The following is a 19,460-nucleotide window of genomic DNA, read 5'->3' as shown; positions in this document are numbered from 1 at the left end:
ATAGATGGTTTAAAAAGTAAGAAAAGAAAATAAAAGAAGCAACATTTGATTGCAAGCAAATTAAAATTGTGTCTTTTTAATTGGCTTCTCAATTCTGTAAATCCTGGGGAGTGCTGAGTTATGAGGATCTATCTTAGACTGACAGGTGTCACTAATAGTACAGTGACCTAAATGACAAATGTTGACCTAAATGACAGATATGGTACCACGGAGATGCAAACCTATCTCTAAACTGTTTAGTGTTACATAAATGGCACCTGATCTAGTGAAGTTTTATCAGAATGAAGATTTTCAATTCATGGAACCAATCACGAAAAATGCCTACTTGGGCTTGGCCCGTATGCTCAGTGGTTGAGTATTGACCCTAGAACTAGGAGATCACACAGTTCAATTCCTAGCCAGGGCACATGCCTGGGTTTGGGGCTCAATATGTAGTAGGGAGTGTGCAGGAGGCAACAAAACAAGCAGACAAAGAAATGAAAATAGAAAATAGGCTAATAAGGGAACCAGATAATTTATCTTCCCCAAAACAAAACTTTGGAGGCCTAAAGGAAATTTAAAACACCTCCAAGATTTTAAAAAAACAGCCAACACATTATTTTTCACACATGCAAAGACTTTCAGATTCTGTGAGAAAATAAAGGCTTCTTTGAAAAATCAATTTTGAAATTTGAAAATAATTTTGAAATTTGAAAATAAAGACAGGATATGATCTTATGATGCAGAAAAAAGTTTAAATTTGCTAGTTTTTTAAAACTGCTAAAATGTCCATCAACTTTTCAAAAGCCATTCTCTATCCCTACATTTTTACCTCATGATTTTGTTGCCCTGTGAATATCTGTTTCTTTTTCTTTCTCACCCAATCCTTGTTCTAGTATTATCTTTTCAGTTCCCTCCATCATTCTTTGTCCACCCTCTATTAATTGGCTATAATATAGAACAAGGTTTTTAAAAATATATAATATGCAAGTGTAATATAACCTTTTAATTTAAAAACCAGATAAAGAACAAGATTGCGTTTTACTTAAGTGATCTTGAATTTTTCCCCACTGTGGGTCAATGGTCAAAAGAAAAAGTTCCCCACCCTTGATTTATGTAGCCAGTGCTATGCACTAACAAAGATAGTAGGATGAGGAACCAGCAGGAGTCCAGGAAAACTTCTGTTCCATTTCATTTTTTTATTAAACTCTTGCCTTAAACACATTTCCTGAGCAATGAAAGAAAAATGTCCTTCCAATTGCTTTGCTGGCCCTGCCACTGTTCAATGGAGCAGTCACTGCTTCTCTTTGTGGGAGGGATTTGGCCCCTCCTGACTGAATATGCTTTGGAAATATAGGAATATGGAGCCTTTACTTTAACAAAAACAAAAAGAAAAAAAGCCTGGTGGGACTAGCCATGGAATTTCCTATCCAGAAGAATCTGGGAAAGTTACTAACCCTGCCGTTGTTTTCCTGGTCTCCTCTCCACTAATCCTCTGGCTCCCCCACATCCTGTAGCTGTGTTGCCAACAATTCCACAGGCTCTGGGACACTAACATTGACTGAAATACCATCCTCCATGTGCTTGTTTAGGCTTCGGAGGAAATGTCACATGTGGCTTTGTAGTCAGAAGATGCCAATTTAAAACTGAACATGTTTATAAACTATATTCTATATTTAATGTATTTCTTTCTACAGGTGCCTTGCTATCCAGCAGCCTTTCTCTTATAAGATTTTATTCTAGAGGCTGACTCACTACTTTAAGTAAGCATTCTTATATTGATCTTATAGTTTCTAAACTTAGAATTATAACCAATGCCACATATAGCTTCTTTAACACTTTAAGTGCTCATCATAAGCTTGGAACAAAATAAAAAAACATTATTATCAATGGAAATCTAAGAATTCAATCATCAGAGAATCCTGAGGTTTTATTAGACCTTATTTTGGTTGCTAGGCAATATTTTTAAGAGGCCTCAGAACAATGACCATAAGGAAGCGAATGGCCTGTTTAAAATGGTCATGGGATGAAAGAAGACTTGGCTGTTTCTCCTAGTTTCTGATCCTCAACTCTGACTTTTTAAAAAATGTATCTTTATTGTTGAAAGTATTACAGATGTCTCCCTTTTTTCCCCCATTGATCTACCCTCCCCACCCCCCGCCCTAGGCCTTCCTCACACTATTGTCTGTGTCCATGAGTTATGCATTTATGCATATAAGTTCTTTGGTTAATCTCTCCCCACGCACCCACCCACCCCCGTATTCCCTCTGAGATTCATCAGTCTGTCCCATGCTTCTGTGTCTCTGGAACTATTTTGTTCATCTATTTATTTTGTTCATTATATTCTGCATATGAGTGAGATCATGTGACACTTGTCTTTCTCTGACTGGCTTATTTCACTTAGCATAGTACTCTCCAGGTCCATTCATGCTGTCCCAAAGGTTAAGGGATCCTTCTTTTTTACAGCTGCATAGTATTCCATGGTATACATGTACTACAGCTCTTTTATCCACTCATCTGCTGATGGGCACTTGGGCTGTTTCCAGATCTTAGCTATTGTAAATTGCACTGCTATGAACATACTGGTGCATAAATTCTTTCTGATCAGTGTTTTAGATTTTTTAGGACATATTCCTAGAAGTGGTATCACGGGGTCAAATGGCAGTTCCATATTTAATTTTTTGAGGAAACTCCATACTGGTTTCCATAGTGGCTGCCCCAGTCTGCATTCCCACCAGCAGTGTACTAGGGTGCCCTTTTCTCCACACCCTCACCAGCACTTGTTTGTTGATTTGTTGGTGGTAGCCATTCTGACAGGTATGAGGTGATATCTCATTGTCTTTTTAATTTGCATCTCTCTGATGATTAGTGACTTTGAGCTTCTTTTCATATGTCTCTTGGCCATCTGTATGTCCTCTTTGGAGAAGTGTCTATTTAGGTCCTTTGCCCATTTTTAAATTGAATTGTTTGTCTTCCTTTTGTTAAGTTGTATGAGTTCCTTATATATTTTGGATATTAACCCCTTATCAGATGTTTCATTGGCAAATATGTTCTCCCACACAGTGGGCTCCCTTTTCATTTTGTTGGTTTATTTTGCTGTCCAGAAGCTTTTTATTTTGATGTAGTCCCATTTTTTATTTTCTCCTTTGTATCTCTTGCCCTAGGAGATGTATTGGTAAACATATTGCTACCAGAGATGTCTGAGATTTTGCTGCCTATTTTGCTTCCAGAATATTTATGGTTTCAGGACATACATTTAAGTCTTTTATCCATTTTGAGTTTATTCTTGTGTATGGTGTAAGTTGGTGATCTAGTTTCATTTTTTTGCATGTACCTGTCCAATTTTCCCAACACCATTTATTGAAGAGACTGTCTTTACTCCATTGTATGTTCTTGCCTCCTTTGTCAAATATTAGTTGAGCATAATGGCATGGGTCAATTTCTGGGTTCTCTGTTCTGTTCCACTGATCTATATGTCTGTTCTTGTGCCAGCACCAGGGTGTTTTGATTACAGTGGCTTTGTAGTATAACTTGATATCTGGTATTGTGACCCTTGCAACTTTGTTCTTCTTTCTTAAGATTGCTGATGTTATTCGGAGTCTTTTTTGCTTCCATGCAAATTTTTGGAATATTTGTTCTAGATCTGTGAAATATGCTGTTGGTATTTCAATAGGGATTGGATTTAATCTATAGATTTCTTTGTATAGCATGGACATTTAAATGATGTTAATTTTTCTGATCCATGAACACGGTATATGCTTCCACTTGTTTGCCTCATCCTCTATTTCCTTTGTCAATCTCTTATAATTTGTCAAGTATAAGTCTTTTAACTTCTTGTCAAAGTTTATTCCTAGGTACCTTATTTTTTTGTTGCAATGGTTATGTGGGCCCTCCGGTTGTAATTGGGTCTTTATTGATGTTGTCCTGTTTGTGTGTGGGCTCAGTCCTTGGGCTGGTTAACTGTGAGGCTCAACCCTGACTACGTCATGCCAACTGTTGTACAAGTGTTGACAGAACCAAGTCTTCTGTGTCTCCTCCTATCCTTACTCCATGTTCCCTGATCTCTCTATATTTCAGATCAGCTATCCTTTAACTGGTTTTTCAAATCAATTGCTTTGCAGTTTAGCCCCAAGTTAAGTCCAGATTGGAAGAAAGAGGACAGAGCTTCTGTCTACTCTGCAGCCATCCTGGAATCCTGTGAGGATGGCCATGTCTCCCACCTCACAGTCATGTTGTTGAGGCCTTGATTAAAATCCATGCTGTGAACACATAGTCAGCACAGTAGCAGCTTATATTTTGATGAATATTTGAATCTATGAAAACATCCTTCAAATAGGAAGGTTGGGTATTACAGATAGAGTCTGTTAACAGTAAAGGTGTAGACCAAAATGAGAAACCATTATTATTTCCATTCTCTTTTTTCTTAGGATGATGGGACAAAAATAGCTAATATGTGGAGATCACACCTTTTCTCACCCAGCCTGAGGAGCATGCCAATTTTTCTCATAACTGTATGTCACATACCTGAGATTTTCTTTGTTCATTTATTTATTAGATTTCTTTTTTATCTCCCACTGCTAGAGGCAATCTCCAGAAGAACTGGAAATTTTTTTCTTTTCTGTTCACTGTTGTATCCCTAACATCAAGGACAGTGTGTGTCATGGTAATCACTCAATAATAATTTGTTTGATGAGGCAATAAATGAATATAGTGTACTCTGAAAGTTTTAGCAAATTCAACAAAAATAATTTAAATATTTGATAGGTGCCAAACTATGTCTTTCACATTCAACTTGGTGGGTTTTGGGAGGCAGGAATACAGTGAATTCGACAAATACCATTTTGTGTAGGTTTTTGTTTTGTTTTGTATTGTATCTCAGCAACTAATATTTCACAAGAGTATCACATAATCTGGACTTCAGAGAACTAGGTCTTCTGAAGCATGAATCACCCTAAGCCTGACAAAATTTAATTAAATTCATGTGTCTCTTATTTCCACAAAAGCATTTATGTTGTTTTTTTTTAGAACATTAACAGAAATTAGTGTTGCATTAAATTTCCTTGTATCGTTCATAGCATCTTGCATAGTGTTGTGCTTAGACAAATCAACAGTAAATAATTGTAAGAGGAAGGAAGTAAAAAAGAAAGAAGGAAGGAAGGAAGGAAGGAAGGAAGGAAGGAAGGAAGGAAGGAAGGAAGGAAGGAAGGAAGGAATTGAAAGTACCCTAGCACCAAATGAATTTAGATTATTATCCTAAGGTAATTGAAACATAGATAACCATGAATCTGATCTAAAAGTTGCTCCCATTTGCTCTGGTAACTGAAGTAGAAGATATTGAAGATTGTGTCAATGTGAATTATGTGTTTCTCAATATTTCCTTGTTTCTTTGTTCTTTCTTTCCTTCCCTTCCTTCCTTTTCTTTTCTTTTCTTTTCTCTTTTCTTTTCTTTCTTTCCATTCCTTTTCCTTCCTTCCTTCCTTCCTTCCTTCCTTCCTTCCTTCCTTCCTTCCTTCCTTCCTTCCTTCCATCTCCCTTGCTTCCTCCCTTCCTCTCTCTCTTCCTTCCTCTCCTCCTCTTCCTCCTTCTTTCTCATTTTTAATCTTTCTTTATTTCATTTTTTATTTTAACTGAACAGATCTTCTAGGATTATGTGAAGACTGTTTTGATTTCCGGAGTATTATATAGGGAAACATAATTTGTAAACATTATTGAATGTTGCTTCTTTTTGAATTAAAAAATCACAGCAATTATCTTGGAACACTTAATGAATTCATTAAAGCTTTGGGGCAGGTACCTTAAGGGGAAAAAAGGCAAGATCATGCCTGTGAATTATAACATCAGAATTCTTTACATCAAGAAGAGTATCAAGTGCAGATACAGAGGAGGATGAGCCCAATAGGAAGATATTTGAAGTACACACTGGCAGTCTTAGTTTTGGAAAAGAAAAAATAAGAAATAATTAAATTGGAATGGAAAATCAAGCACCTGCTGTCTTAATGCTTTTTAAGAATAAAAAAAGATAGAGAATAAGACAAAAAAGTTAGTAAAGCATATCATATGAATGTGATAAAGTAATATTTTTCAAAATTAGTCTTGATCAAAATGGTCTTAAAATAGGTTTTGGTATTGTGAGTGGTTGTAGAGGAGGAGAATATTAAGGATGAGTTTTCTGAATTGATTCTGTGGTTTTTGGAATTGATTCTCTAATCTGATTAGATTTAAAGACACTAATGACTCTGTTTCCAGCAGTAAAAAAAACACTAATTGTACGTGGCATGATCTAGTAATAGATACATGGAAAATATCACCATTGGATAGTTCTGATAAACCACTTTGAAGAAACAAGGAGCCCGGCCTGGTGTGGCTCAGCGGTTGAGCATCGACCTAAGATACAGGCGATCAGGGTTCGATTCCCAGTTGGGGCACATGCCCGGGTTGTGGGCTGCAGCCGATCAATGACTCTCTCATCATTGATGTTTCTCTCTCTCTCTCTCTCTCTCCCTCTCCTTTCCTCTCTGTGAAATCAATAAAAAAAATATATATCTAAAAAGAAGAAACAAGGAACAAAGTGACTCTGTATATACTTTTCAACATTTTTGGAAAACTAACAAGTACAATTTGATTTCTCCAAATGTCCTTGAACAAAGTGGGGGTGGGGGGGAGGATGAACTCAGATTTAAATATCCAGCTCTAGCATTGCATAAATGACTTAAAAGCTTCTATGTGTTCCCTGAAAGAGACTCTTTTTTCCCATAGCTGCAAAGCTGAAATTATTGAAACTCAAACGCAGAACTTCAGCTTGTGACTAGCTGAATTACAGTGCAAGTTGAACTCAGCCTTCCAGAGTGTTAAAGTGAAGGCATCGACTAGGAACTAATGGAATCCCAAAAGTTGGAATGAAAACATGTGGAAAGGCCTTGATGAAGCTGGGAACATTGAGCTCCTAAAATCTGATGAGTCTTTTTTACCGATTGAAGAGGTATCCCCACTCTACCCCCAAGCAGAAGTGACATCCCCATCCCCATCCCCAGTGGCACTGGCATTTTCACCCACAGCCGTATGAGCCTTTTCACCTCCACCTGTATTACCTGAGGAAACCTTAATGGCCTCCCTTGAGGTATTTGTCATGCAAGGAAATGCTGATTCTCCTCAGGACCTCCTCCCACCATCCCTCTTGATGTCTAGATTTATAACTAGACTCAAATCACAGCAGATCACTAGAGGTGAGGTACAATGTGTGATCATGAGTAGCCCAATGCTTCAAAAGGACAACTTTGAGTTTTCTAATTTATACAGACAGAAATCCAGGGAATATGTGTAGGAATGAATGCTAAGAATATGGTATAATGGTGAAGCATAAAATTGCATCAAGCCGAATTTACTGACATGGGCTCACTAGGAAACCCACAGAAGTCTTGAAAGGAAATGATGTCAGATTGTGGTGGCTCTTGAACTGTATGGTAAGGCACTGGTGTTTGTTTAATTTGGCTGGCAAAGAGACCAATCAAATTTTGTTGTGTTTTGTTTTGTAGGCAGCAGGAGTTGTGAATTTTGTGCCATGCAAAGTATCTCAGGACTTGGCTGACATGCTTCATTACCAGGCAAGGATACAGTGAAAAAGTTACAGATATAGGATGTTTTTGATACCATCAGGGAAGTCAAGGCAAGGGTAAGGATCCTTATCAGTGTTAACTAAGATAGGTAGCAAGAAATATCTAACAGCAAACTTCTTGTTTAACTGAATGAATCCTGAAAAAAAAAAAAAAAAATGCCTGCTACCCTGTATTCTTTTTTTAAAGAAATATATCTTTATTGATTTGTGTGTCTTTTTAATTTATATTTATCATTGTAAGTATTTCCCCTATTGATCCCTTCCACCACCACCCCCTTCACCACACTGTTATCTGTGTCCATGAGTTATGCATATAAATTCTTTGATTAATCTCTCTCCACCCACTTCCCCACCCCCACCCCCACCTTCCCTCTGAGATTCATCAGTCTGTTCCATACTTTTATGTCTCTGGATCTATTTTGTTCTTCAGTCTATTTTGTTTATTAGATTCCACATATGAGTGAGATCGTGTAAAACTGAAACAGGAAGAATCAGAAAATCTCAATAGGCTAAAAACAACTGATGAAATTGAAGCAGTAATAAAAAAAACTCCCAGCAAATAAAAGCCCTGGTCTGGAAGGCTTCACAGGGGGGCTTTCTAATTCTTTAAGTTGTAAGGTTAGGTAGATTATTAAAAATTTGTCTTGATTTTTGAGGTAGGCCTGTAGTGTCATGAACTTCCCTGTTAGGACTGCTTTGCTGTGTTTCATCGATTTGGGGTTGTGTTCATTTTCATTTGATTCCAGGAAGTTTTTTATTTCTTTCTTGATCTTATTGGTAACCATTCATTGTTTAATAACATGCTTTTTAGCCTCCATGTGTTTGGATATTTTTAAGTGGTTTTACTGTAGTTGATTTCTAATTTCATGCCATTGTGATCTGAGATGCTTGATATGATTTCAATCTTCTTGAACTCGTAGAGACTTGTTTTGTGTCCTAACATGTGGTCTATCTTTGAGAATGACCCATGTGCACTTGAGAGGAATGTATATTCTGTAGGTTCGGTGTGAAATGTTCTATAAATATAAATTAAATCCACCTGATCTAGTACGCCATTTAGTCACTGTTTCTGTGTTGACTTTTTGTCTGGAAGACCTATCCTGTGAAGTCAGTGGGGTATTAAAGTCCAGGACTATGACTGTATTGCTGTTGATCTCTCCCTTAAAGTCCTTAAGGTTATTACTGATAGGTCCTTATTTATTGCCATTTTAATTCTTTATGCCTATGCCTATGTTTCTCTCTCTCTATTTCTACTTCTAATTACAGCAGTCCTAACATTTCCTGCAATGCTGGTTTGGTGGTAATAAACTCCTTTAGCCCTTTTTTGTCTGGAAAGCTCTTTATTTCACTATCTATTTTGAATGATAGCCTTGCTGGATAGAGTAGTCTTGGTTACAGATCCTTGTTTTGTATTACCTTGAATACTTCATGCCATTCCCTTCTAGCCTGTAGAGTTTCTGATGAGAGGTCAGATGACAGCCTTATGGGAGCGCCTTTGTAGGTAACAGATTGCTTTTCTTTATCTGCCTTTAAGATTCTCTCTTTGTCTTGAATTTTTGGCATTTTAATTATGAAGTGTCTGGTCGTGGGGCTCTTTAGATTCTTCTTGCTTGGGACTCTCTGTGCCTCCTGAACTTGTATGACTTTTTCCTTCATCAGGTTAAGGAAGTTTTCTGCCATTATTTATTCAAACAGGTTCTCTAACCCTTGCTTACTTTTGACCTCTTCTGGCAATCCTATGATGTGAATATTGTTATGTTTCATGCTGTTCCACAGCTCCTTTAGACTGTCCTCATTTTTTAATTGTTTTTTCCTTTTGGACCTCTGATTGAGTGATTTTTTTCTACCCTGTCTTCTAATTTAGTGATCTGCTCCTCAGATTCCTCTAATCTGCTGTTTATCCCTTCCAATGTATTCTTTATTTCTATGTGGTTCTTAATTTCCTTCATAGTTTCCATATCTTTTTTCATGCTGTTGAGTATCCTTACAACCAATATTCTGAACTTTATACCTGATAGATTGCTTATCTCCATTTCATTTAGCTCTTTTTCTGGAGACTTCTCTTGTTCTTTCATTTGGAGCTTGTTTTTTTTTTTGTTTTTTTGGTCTCCCTATTTTGGCTGCCTATTTGGGTTTGTTTCTATATATTAAGTAGATCTACTAGGACTCTCAGTGTTTTTGGAGGGTCTCTGGTGCAGACCAATGTCAGGTGCAGTTTGTGACTGGCCTTGAGTACCCTGTTTGGAACTATCAACAACCCTCAGCTTGAGGTTTCCACTGTTGGGGCTCGGTAAAGTTGGACAGGACCAAGATGCACAATGAAGTCTGCTTTTCCAAGGCCTGGGTCCAGAAGTAGATCAGGCAAAGACTCAAAATACGCTGAGGTCTGTCTCTGCATGCAGGCTGATTCATCTGATTCTCTTAATGAGCCTCAGGCTGTAGAAACTCCTCTGCATAGGGCTAGAGGTTTTCTAGCAGGGTGGGGCAATTGCTTCCCCCCACCCCTCCCAGGCAAAAGCTGCTTGGAAAGTAAATGTCTGCCTCTGCAGTATGGGGGAATGACTAGGCACAGGAATCCAGATGGGTGCCCTCTGAGCTCTGTCTTCAGAACCCACAACCTTTGGTTCTCCTCACACAGTTCCAATCCAAGCTGCCCTCCCTCTGCTGGAGCCCAAGTTGAGTGGCCGCACACGAAACTTTGTATGTTGGCCCTTTAAGAGGGTGCTTGCATTTCCAGTGTCTCTCCCTGGCTGGCAGAAACCTGCTGCTTTTCACAGCCAGATGTTATGTGGGCACCTCTCTCAGTTCTGGTTGTCTTTGCTGGGAGGCCCAGCTTGGGGGTTAGACCCCAGAGTCCTCAGTAGGAACCCCCCGCAGCTGAGATACTCCTCTGGACCTTCAGCTGCTGCCTGTGGGAGCCCAGCCAGCCCTCTCGCATCTGCACTTCCTACCATTCTCTATGCAGTCTCCACTTTGCTCCTTGGTTATGAGGGTGCTCTACAGCTCATCTTTAGTTGCAGTTGATTATTCAGGATGATTTTTCTATATTTTAGTTGTAATTCCAGTTTGGTCCTGAGTGAGTGTCAGTGTAGCTTCCACTCAGTCTGCTGCCATCTTTAATCCTCCTTTTATTGATTTCAGAGAGAGGAAGGGAGAGGGAGAAAGAGAGATACAAACATCAATGATAAGAGAGAGTCATTGATTGGCTGCCTCCTGCAGGCCCAAGACTGGGGATGGAGCCTGCAATCCGGGCATGTACCCTGACTGGGAATCAAACCACAATCTCCTGGATCCTAGGTCGATGTTCAACCACTGAGCCATGCCCAGCCAGGCCCCTGTATTCTTTGAAAAGAACGTTTTGGATAGATTCTGATTTTTCTGGCTTTCCTGGAAGGTAGTAATACGGAGAATAAAGTCTTTGAAGTTGGTTCTAGACTGGAATCTCAACTTTGCCACTATGTGGCTGTTATATCTCTGACAAGCTACTTAAAAGTTTTGTTTTGTTTTGTTTTGTGGGTTTTTAAATTTTTATATATATATCTTTATTATTTCAGAGAGAGGGCAGCAGAGGGAGAGAGAGATAGAAACACCAATGATGAGAGAGTCATTGGGGACTGAGCCCGCAACCCGGGCATGTGCCCTGACTGGGAATCAAACCTCGATCTCCTGGATCCTAGGTCGATGCTCAACTGCTGAGCCACGCCCAGCCTGGCGCTGCTTAAAAGTTTTGAGTTGCATTTGCCTTGTCTGTAAAATGAGTATAATAATAGTACTGACTATACATGGTGATTGTGAAAATTAAATGAAATTATGTAAGAAAACACTAGAATAGTGTCTTACTCATAGCAAGCACTCAATAAATGCCAGCCATTATCATTATCCCTGGTTCAAATTTCTATGTCTTATATGACTGAAAAAGCTTTTGAAGTAAGCGTATTTTATTCATTGCTGAAATATTAATTGTGCACTTACTACTATGTGAAAATTCATGTGCAGATGGCTAAAACAAAGTGATAAGGTGTTTCCGTTCCAGAACTTTCAGGTGATAAAAAATATTACCAACTATCTGAGCTATCTATTCCCATCATCAGATAACTCATAAATACTTTTGAGTGTTATAATAAAATTACATTGATACATACATTTTCTTTCCATCAGAGAGAGACTCTGCAAGTCTCTATAAAAGGCATATTTTAAAAGTTTATATTTCAGCTAAATATCAAGTCTTGCAGTGGAAGGCAAGAATTCAACAGACCATGGGTTACAAAATCTATTTTACTTCCTAGTTGGTTAATTCTGGAAAGGTATGTAACCTAGCTTAACCTCCGTTTTTTATCTGTAAAATAGGAATAATAGTACATAGAATACCTAGTAGACTGGTTGGGAAGACTGAATAACATAAACCTGAGCCTACCTCTAGATATGACAGAAAACTGCTAAATGTGCAAACCCATCCTGTCAGCAACTGTGTTAACAAATACTAAAAAATCAAGAAGCAAGACAGGTTCCTGAAGCTCATAAAATATTGAATTCAAATCCACTTTGTTTCCCATTTCTGCATAGTTAGGGATAAGTACATTTGGCCTGGTTAGCTGGCAAATGATTATACCTTTCTCTCTTTCTTCTGGAGATACTGGACACCCAGAAACACCTTCGCTGTCCCATGTTTGATCTAACAAAAAGACAGTGATCTCAATGTACTAGACAGGAGCAGATGTGAAAATAACATCTCACTCAAGTTCTGTGGCTCAGAAGTTTTTTAGAGGTATTGTTTTGTTAATGGTCACAAATTCTGGAATTGCAAAATTGCTACTTTGATTTATAAGCAATGATCTACTTAGAGCTTAATATGAAGTTTTCAATTTATAAAGCCAATGATATATTATTCGCAATATCTTAGAATTGCTCTTTCCTTTGTGAATTAATTATGGACATTTTGTTTTGAGGTATTGTGCAAAGCAGGAAGTGCAATATGGAGAAATTGGAAAAGTAATGGAGACAGACATGATATTTCACTTTTGTAGCCCTGTTGGTCCCTGATCAATTCTGAAGCCTACCACACACATTCTTTTCCACATGAAGTAAATCAAGTGAGTCAGTCTTCTCATCCTATTTTTGTGCATTTTCATAAGAACCATTGGGCCAAAATTTTTAAACTAATAAATGGTTCTCCATCTGTAAAAATGTAATTCAACATCTTGAAATTAGTATAAAAAAATAAAGTCTTTTGGAGTGTTGTCTGATTTAATAATTACTGTCTGGATTCTATCTAAAGATCACATTTTGGCATTTTATAAGTCAGTTGGATATAAGCCTGGTGACATAGCGTGCATGCAGCCTGTACTTTGTGCACTTTTAAAGCAAAAGGAGAGCCAAGCCTTTGGAGAATTTCCTTGGCTTGTTTTGTGTGGAACTGTCAAACTCTGTAACAATCAGTCAGTCTTTCTTTGATAGAGAAAATTGTGTACCATCCGTAAAGTCATGTTTGGGCATGATAGTACATAATCCATACCTGTGTGTGCTTGCTCCACTTAACGTGCGTGGCAATATCTGTCAAGTCCTACCTATAAGCAGTTTCTGTGAAGAAATAAACTTTTGCAATTGTATCAGTGAACTTAAAATGTTGATTTTTAAAACTGAGAGAAATCTTAAACTCACATAAGCAACATCTGCATTTTACAGATGAAAAAAAAAAGAAAAGTCATAAAGATGGGCCTGGCTTCCCAAAGACACAGAATAAGCTAGAAAGTAGAGAAAAAACTAGAACTCAGCCATCCTCCCAGGTAAGTGTTCATTCTTATATGTGGGCTCCATGAATGGGCCAAGTCATGCCACAATGTTTAAACTCAATAATAGACATAAAAGTTTTATATCTTGTAATATTCCACAGAAATAAAAAAGTGGCATCATTGTTATGGCATATTTGCCAAGAAATAACCTCAGAAGTGTTGACAAGAACCTTGAGGATAGAGGGAAAATGTCTCTGATAGTTTTTCTTATAAGGGCTGACCAGTTTGGTTATTAGTCTCAGCTCAGGTGAGTTTTCTGAATCATATAGCATACTAGACTAGATTTTTCTAATTGGTCATTGGCACTGAGTTCTTAGCCTCATTTCCTTGATTACTAAATAAAGAAAAAACTAAGCTTTGAAAGATAGTAAAGATAACTTGGCCAAATGATTTGCAAATTGCTGGTGACTATATTCCTATTGAGAAATAAGATAAAGCCACATTGCTGGCTATTTTCCTAGGAGGAGTTTACATGGAACTTGGGAACATCAAAAATAAATGGTGGGGGAAAATAAGGGGACATCTGTAATACTTTCAACAGTAAAGATTAAAACTACTAAAAATTTACACATTGGTTTATACAGTGTTCTTTTAATTAAATGTCATATTCTGTAGTTGATGATATGGTTCTTGAGGCTGTTGAAAATCTTAAAGTAGTATAAAAAAATCATTGCACACAGATTCTGAGTGTACTGTAATATTCACATGTCTGTTTGCAAACAGAATTTTCTTTAACATTGAAGTGACTTGCTCAAACAACTGTAATATGGATGCGATTGAATCTAAATCTGAAATTTTGCACAAAAGATTAGATTTTCATTTGTATGTATACCAATACTTTAAGAGGAACCTAATGTTTGACATGCAAATTATGAAGTTAATTTTTGTTTGGAAGAGAAATTATCATTGGATTTATGCATAAGGGCTGAGCTACAGCCCATACACATAAGAATACTGGTATTCTTTAAAAACACGACAACAACAAACAAACAAGACCCTAAAATAAGCAACATCTTTCTTTTCATTGGCATACAGGGAAGGTATAAGATTAAGGTAGAGGACAAGGAAGAATTTTTCAATACATGATACTGGAACAAATGGCTCACCATTGGGGCGGGGGAGAACTAAGTTAAATCTTATCTGATGCCTTCAAGCAAAATATATTGCACATAATTTAAAGATTTAAATGTAATAAAAGAAAAGAAACACTAAAAATACTTGAAGAAACTATAGGTAATTATTTTTATACCTTGTATGGAGAATGTTTTCCCAAAGATGACATAAAAAGCAGAAGTTATAAGAAATTAAGCATCAAAAACATTTATATATAGTAAGAACACCATAGTCAAGGTAAATGCCAAACTGGAGGAAAATCATCATCACATATAACAAAAGGTTATTAGATATAATATACAAAGAGCCTTAACAAATAAATGACAAATGAATATTACAGTAGAAACTAGGGGAAAACATAAATAGCAATTCAGAAAAAAAAAAGATATGTAAATGTCCAGTCTTATATATGAAAGGACAATTTAACTAGTAATTAAAGACTTGGGAAAAAAGTGAAGCTTTTCTTTTTGGTCTATCAGATAGCAACTTTAGTTTGTTTTTTATTTTGAAATACTTGGGTTTGGAAAGAGTATATTATTTGCATTTTGTTGTCATAGATGTCATTGTTGCCCATTTTATTTTCCATAAACAGCCAGCTATCAGATTCACTGAAGACTTTTGTTAGGTGTTTAAAAAATTAAGTGCTGTGATTATTTTGGTCAGGCAACTTCTCTATGTCTTCTAAGTCCATGATCTTGTGTAGAGCTAAGTAAGAGATGTTTTAAAAGCCTGGGACTTCAGTTGGCATGCGCTGTGCATGCCCACAAAGTGATGTCCTCATTGGGAAATGAGGAGCTGTCATGGAATTGTGAAATTTCTCCCAATGATAGTTGGGCAGACTGACATTGATAATGCTACAATAATACTTGATACTTAAACATAGTTGGCATGTTATCAGTTTCTTCACAAATCAGCAAACCTTGTGATATGACACATAACCCACACCAAATCTCAGTGGTCTTAGTCTACTTTTTTTTCTTTCTGTTTTTTATTGTTAGATTTTTCAAACATAGAGAAAGGTTGAAAGACCACTCATATATCTACAACTTCGATCCAATCATTGAAACTACCATATTTTAATCACATTGGAGGCCTGTTTCTAAACATCTTTCTTGATCTACACACATACAAATATGTGTATACAAAAATGAGATCATACTTTACATGTTGTTCTGCAATATTTTTAAAATTTTTACTTTAAAACATATCATAAATATTTTCTCGAGTTTTACTAAATATTCTTCCATAAGTCATGTTTTATGGCCCTTTAGTATCTGTTGTATGGGTCAATTATAATTTTTATAACCAATTCTTTATGGTTGAACATTAGTGTTTTTATATTTTTTCATTATAGTGAGAAAAAGTAAATAAAATTCATGTGTATTTTTGCATTTGGGTAAAAACCTCCTGAGGTAAATTTCTAGAATGGAAATTGAGGTGTCAAAAGACACGTGCATTTCACATTTTGCTTGGTCTATTATTGAGGCAAGATTAATGGCAATCAGCTCTAAAATTCTGCTTTGGAGACTTGATGATATAATTTAAAATGTTACTATTGAGGAATTAGTAGTTTCTGGTAAATAAAATTTATAAATACCTGCACTGGCTGGTGTTGCTCAGTGGTTGGAGCATCTGCCTGTGCATTGAAGGGTCATGGGTTTGATTCCCCGTCAAGGACATGCACCTGGGTTGCAGGTTTGATCCCCGTCCCTGGTCAGGGGGTGTGTGGGAGGCAACCAAACAATGTGTCTTTCTCATATCCATGTTTCTTTCTCTCTCTCTCTCTCCCTTCCACTCTCTGTAAAAATCAATGGAAAAATATCCTCAGATGAGGATTAACAAATTTTTTTTTTTATTTACAAATACCTGAAGCATACTTATTTTGATACTAAACAATTTTTAGCTATTTGGGCTAAAACACATCTTAACAATGTATCATATATTCCCCTGATTTCTTTAAAATACTATACTCAATATAGTTTAATCAATATTACTTTTTTTAATGAAGAATCAAGTCATGGTGAGTTTTTCTGCACTATCTGCTCCCAGTCTAAATGTCCCCAGATTCTCCTATCTTCCTTGTATTATCATATCCTAGTATGTGGGATACAACATCTCTCTTCTTCCCTCTGTCCCTCTTCCTACATAAATAATATAATATAGTTTTGCAAAAAGAACTGAAGAAAAACAATAATCATACTTATTAAGCCATAACTTATATCCAATTTTAAGTCAATAGAATGTGACTTGAGGGCACTTTCACTTCAGTGTTGCACATCACTTCTCTGACTCATTTGATATTGGCTTCTCAGTTGATATATGTGTACAGTCGTTTGGGATTGGTAAGAATCTGACCTGAAGATAATCAAGGTGTTCCTACCACAATGCAATATTTCTTATCAATATAAAATAATTTCAATGAAGGCTGACTTTAAATAAAGTTTGTATTATTTGTCTTGATTCAATTTTGTTCCCAAGCCATTCCTCTACAACAAAAAGAGGAAAATATTAGAGGCAAAAACGTCCCTCCTGAACAGAAGATTTCATTAAACTGCTCTTTCTCAGTAATTGATTCCCATTCTGTATTAAACAGCAAGTCTTACATTTTGTAAAGCAGTGGTTTTGTCATTGAAATTAGCTAATACACCCGGCCAGCATGGCTCAGCTCAGTGGTTGAGTGTCAACCCATGAATCAGGAGGTCACAGTTTGATTCCAGTCAGGGCACATGACTGGGTTGCCAGCTCAATCCCCAGTAGGGGGCATGCAGGAGGCAGCCATTCAATGACTCTCTCTCATCATTGATGTTTCCCTATCTCCCTCTCTCTCTTGAAATCAATAAAAACATATATTTTTTAAAAAGAACTTAGCAACTCGCCACCGAAGGGGTGCCTCGCCCCTCGCACGCCTGGCCACTGCCCTGCAGAAATGCTTTGACTACACAAAGTCCTTCAAGAGATTAGGCCAGTTCCAGGGCACTTGCTCCTCATCTCACTCAGGCTTATGCCAAAGATGTAAAATTTGGTGCAGATGCCCGAGCCTTAATGCTTCAAGGTGTAGACCGTTTAGCCTGTAGCTGTTACTATGGGGCCAAAGGGAAGAACAGTGATTACTGAACAGAGCTGGGTAAGTCCCAAAGTAATAAAAGATGGTGTGACTGTTGCAAAATCCATTGACTTAAAAGATAAATATAAAAATATCGGCGCTAAACTTGTTCAAGATGTTGCCAATAATACAAATGAAGAGGCTGGGGATGGCACCACCACTGCTACTGTACTGGCATGCTCTATTGCCAAAGAAGGCTTTGAGATTAGTAAAGGTGCTAATCCAGTGGAAATCAGGAGAGGTGTGATGTTAGCTGTTGATGCTGTAATTTCTGAATTTAAGAAGCAGTCTAAACCTGTGACAAGCCCTGAAGAAATAGCTCAGGTTGCTACAATTTCTGCAAATGGAGACAAAGAAATTGTCAACATAATTTCCGATGCAATGAAAAAGGTTGGAAGAAAAGGTGTCATCACAGTAAAGGATGGAAAAACACTGAATGATGAATTAGAAATTATGGAAGGCATGAAGTTTGATCGAGGTTATATTTCTCCATACTTTATTAATACAGCAAAAGGTCAGAAATGTGAATTCCAAGATGCCTATGTTCTACTGTGTGAGAAGAAAATTTCCAGTGTTCAGTCCATTGTACCTGCTCTTGAAATTGCTAACGCTCACTGTAAGCCTTTGGTCATAATTGCTGAAGATGTTGATGGAGAAGCTCTAAGTACACTTGTTTTGAATAGGCTAAAATTTGGTCTTCAGGTGGTAGCAATCTAAGCTCCAGGTTTTGGTGACAATAGAAAGAACCAGCTTAAAGACATGGCTATTGCTACCGGTGGTGCGGTATTTTGAGAAGGATTGACTCTAAATTTTGAAGATGTTCAACCACATGACTTAGGAAAAGTTGGAGAGGTCACTGTGACCAAAGATGATGCCATGGTCTTGAAAGGAAAAGGTGACAAGGCTCAAATTGAAAAATGTATTCAAGAAATCATCGAGCAGTTAGATATTACAACTAGTGAATATGAAAAGGAAAAACTAAATGAACACCTGGCAAAACTCTCCAATGGAGTAGCTGTGCTGAAGGTTGGTGGGACAAGTGATGTTGAAGTGGATGAAAAGAAAGACAGAGTACCAGATAACCTCAGTGCTACATGAGCTGCTGTTGAGGAAGGCATTGTTCTGGGAGGGGCCTGTGCCCTGCTTCGGTGCATTCCAGCCTTGGACTCATTAACTCCAGCTAATGAAGATCAAAGAATTGGTATAGAGATCATTTTAAAAGCACTCAAAATTCCTGAAATGACCATTTCCAAGAATGCAGGTGTTGAGGGATCGTTGATAGTTGAGAAATTATGCAGAGTTCCTCAGAAGTCGGTTATGATGCCATGCTTGGAGATTTTGTGAATATGGTGGAAAAAGGAATCATTGATCCAACTAAGGTTGTAAGAACTGCTTTATTGGATGCTGCTGGAGTGGCCTCTCTGTTAACAACAGCAGAAGTTGTAGTCACAGAAATTCCTAAAGAAGAGAAAGACCCTGGAATGGGTGTGGGAGGGGGGATGGGTGGGATGGGAGATGAGATGTTCTAATCCTGGAATAGTGCTTTACCATTACTGAGAACTGTGAGAGGAATCTCAAGGCTGTGCTCCTCACCTATAACTTCAGAGAAGTCATTTGAAGGAAATGACTGAAGAAAAGGCTGGTTGATGTTCAAGAAAATCACTACAACCATCAGCTACTGGTTTCAGTTGACAACATACAATGGTTTACTACTGTCATTGTCCATGCCTACAGGTAATTTATTTTGTATTTTTGAATAAAAATACATTTGTACATTCCAGGAAAAAAAAAAAAAAGAAAGAAATCAGCTAATACACACTGTGTGCAGGGCACATTTTATGGAAGAAAAAGGATACGGAAATAA

The 19,460-nt window shown here is 37.3% G+C and overlaps 1 pseudogene across 1 annotated transcript; it reads left to right on the top strand.

Moving 5' to 3' along the window:
- The first annotated feature begins 12,563 nt into the window (after positions 1-12,563).
- LOC308551715 (60 kDa heat shock protein, mitochondrial pseudogene) lies at positions 12,564-19,133 on the top strand (annotated as a pseudogene). The gene is made up of 2 exons: positions 12,564-12,580; positions 17,455-19,133. The product of its transcript is annotated as a 60 kDa heat shock protein, mitochondrial pseudogene (transcript).
- The last annotated feature ends 327 nt before the right edge of the window (positions 19,134-19,460 follow it).

Source organism: Miniopterus schreibersii, assembly GCF_964146895.1.
Source record: "Miniopterus schreibersii genome assembly, chromosome: X".
Classification (NCBI taxonomy): Eukaryota; Metazoa; Chordata; class Mammalia; order Chiroptera; family Miniopteridae; genus Miniopterus; species Miniopterus schreibersii.
The sequence above is the reverse complement of the archived record's forward strand: the minus strand, read 5'-3'. Positions and strand labels throughout refer to the sequence as shown.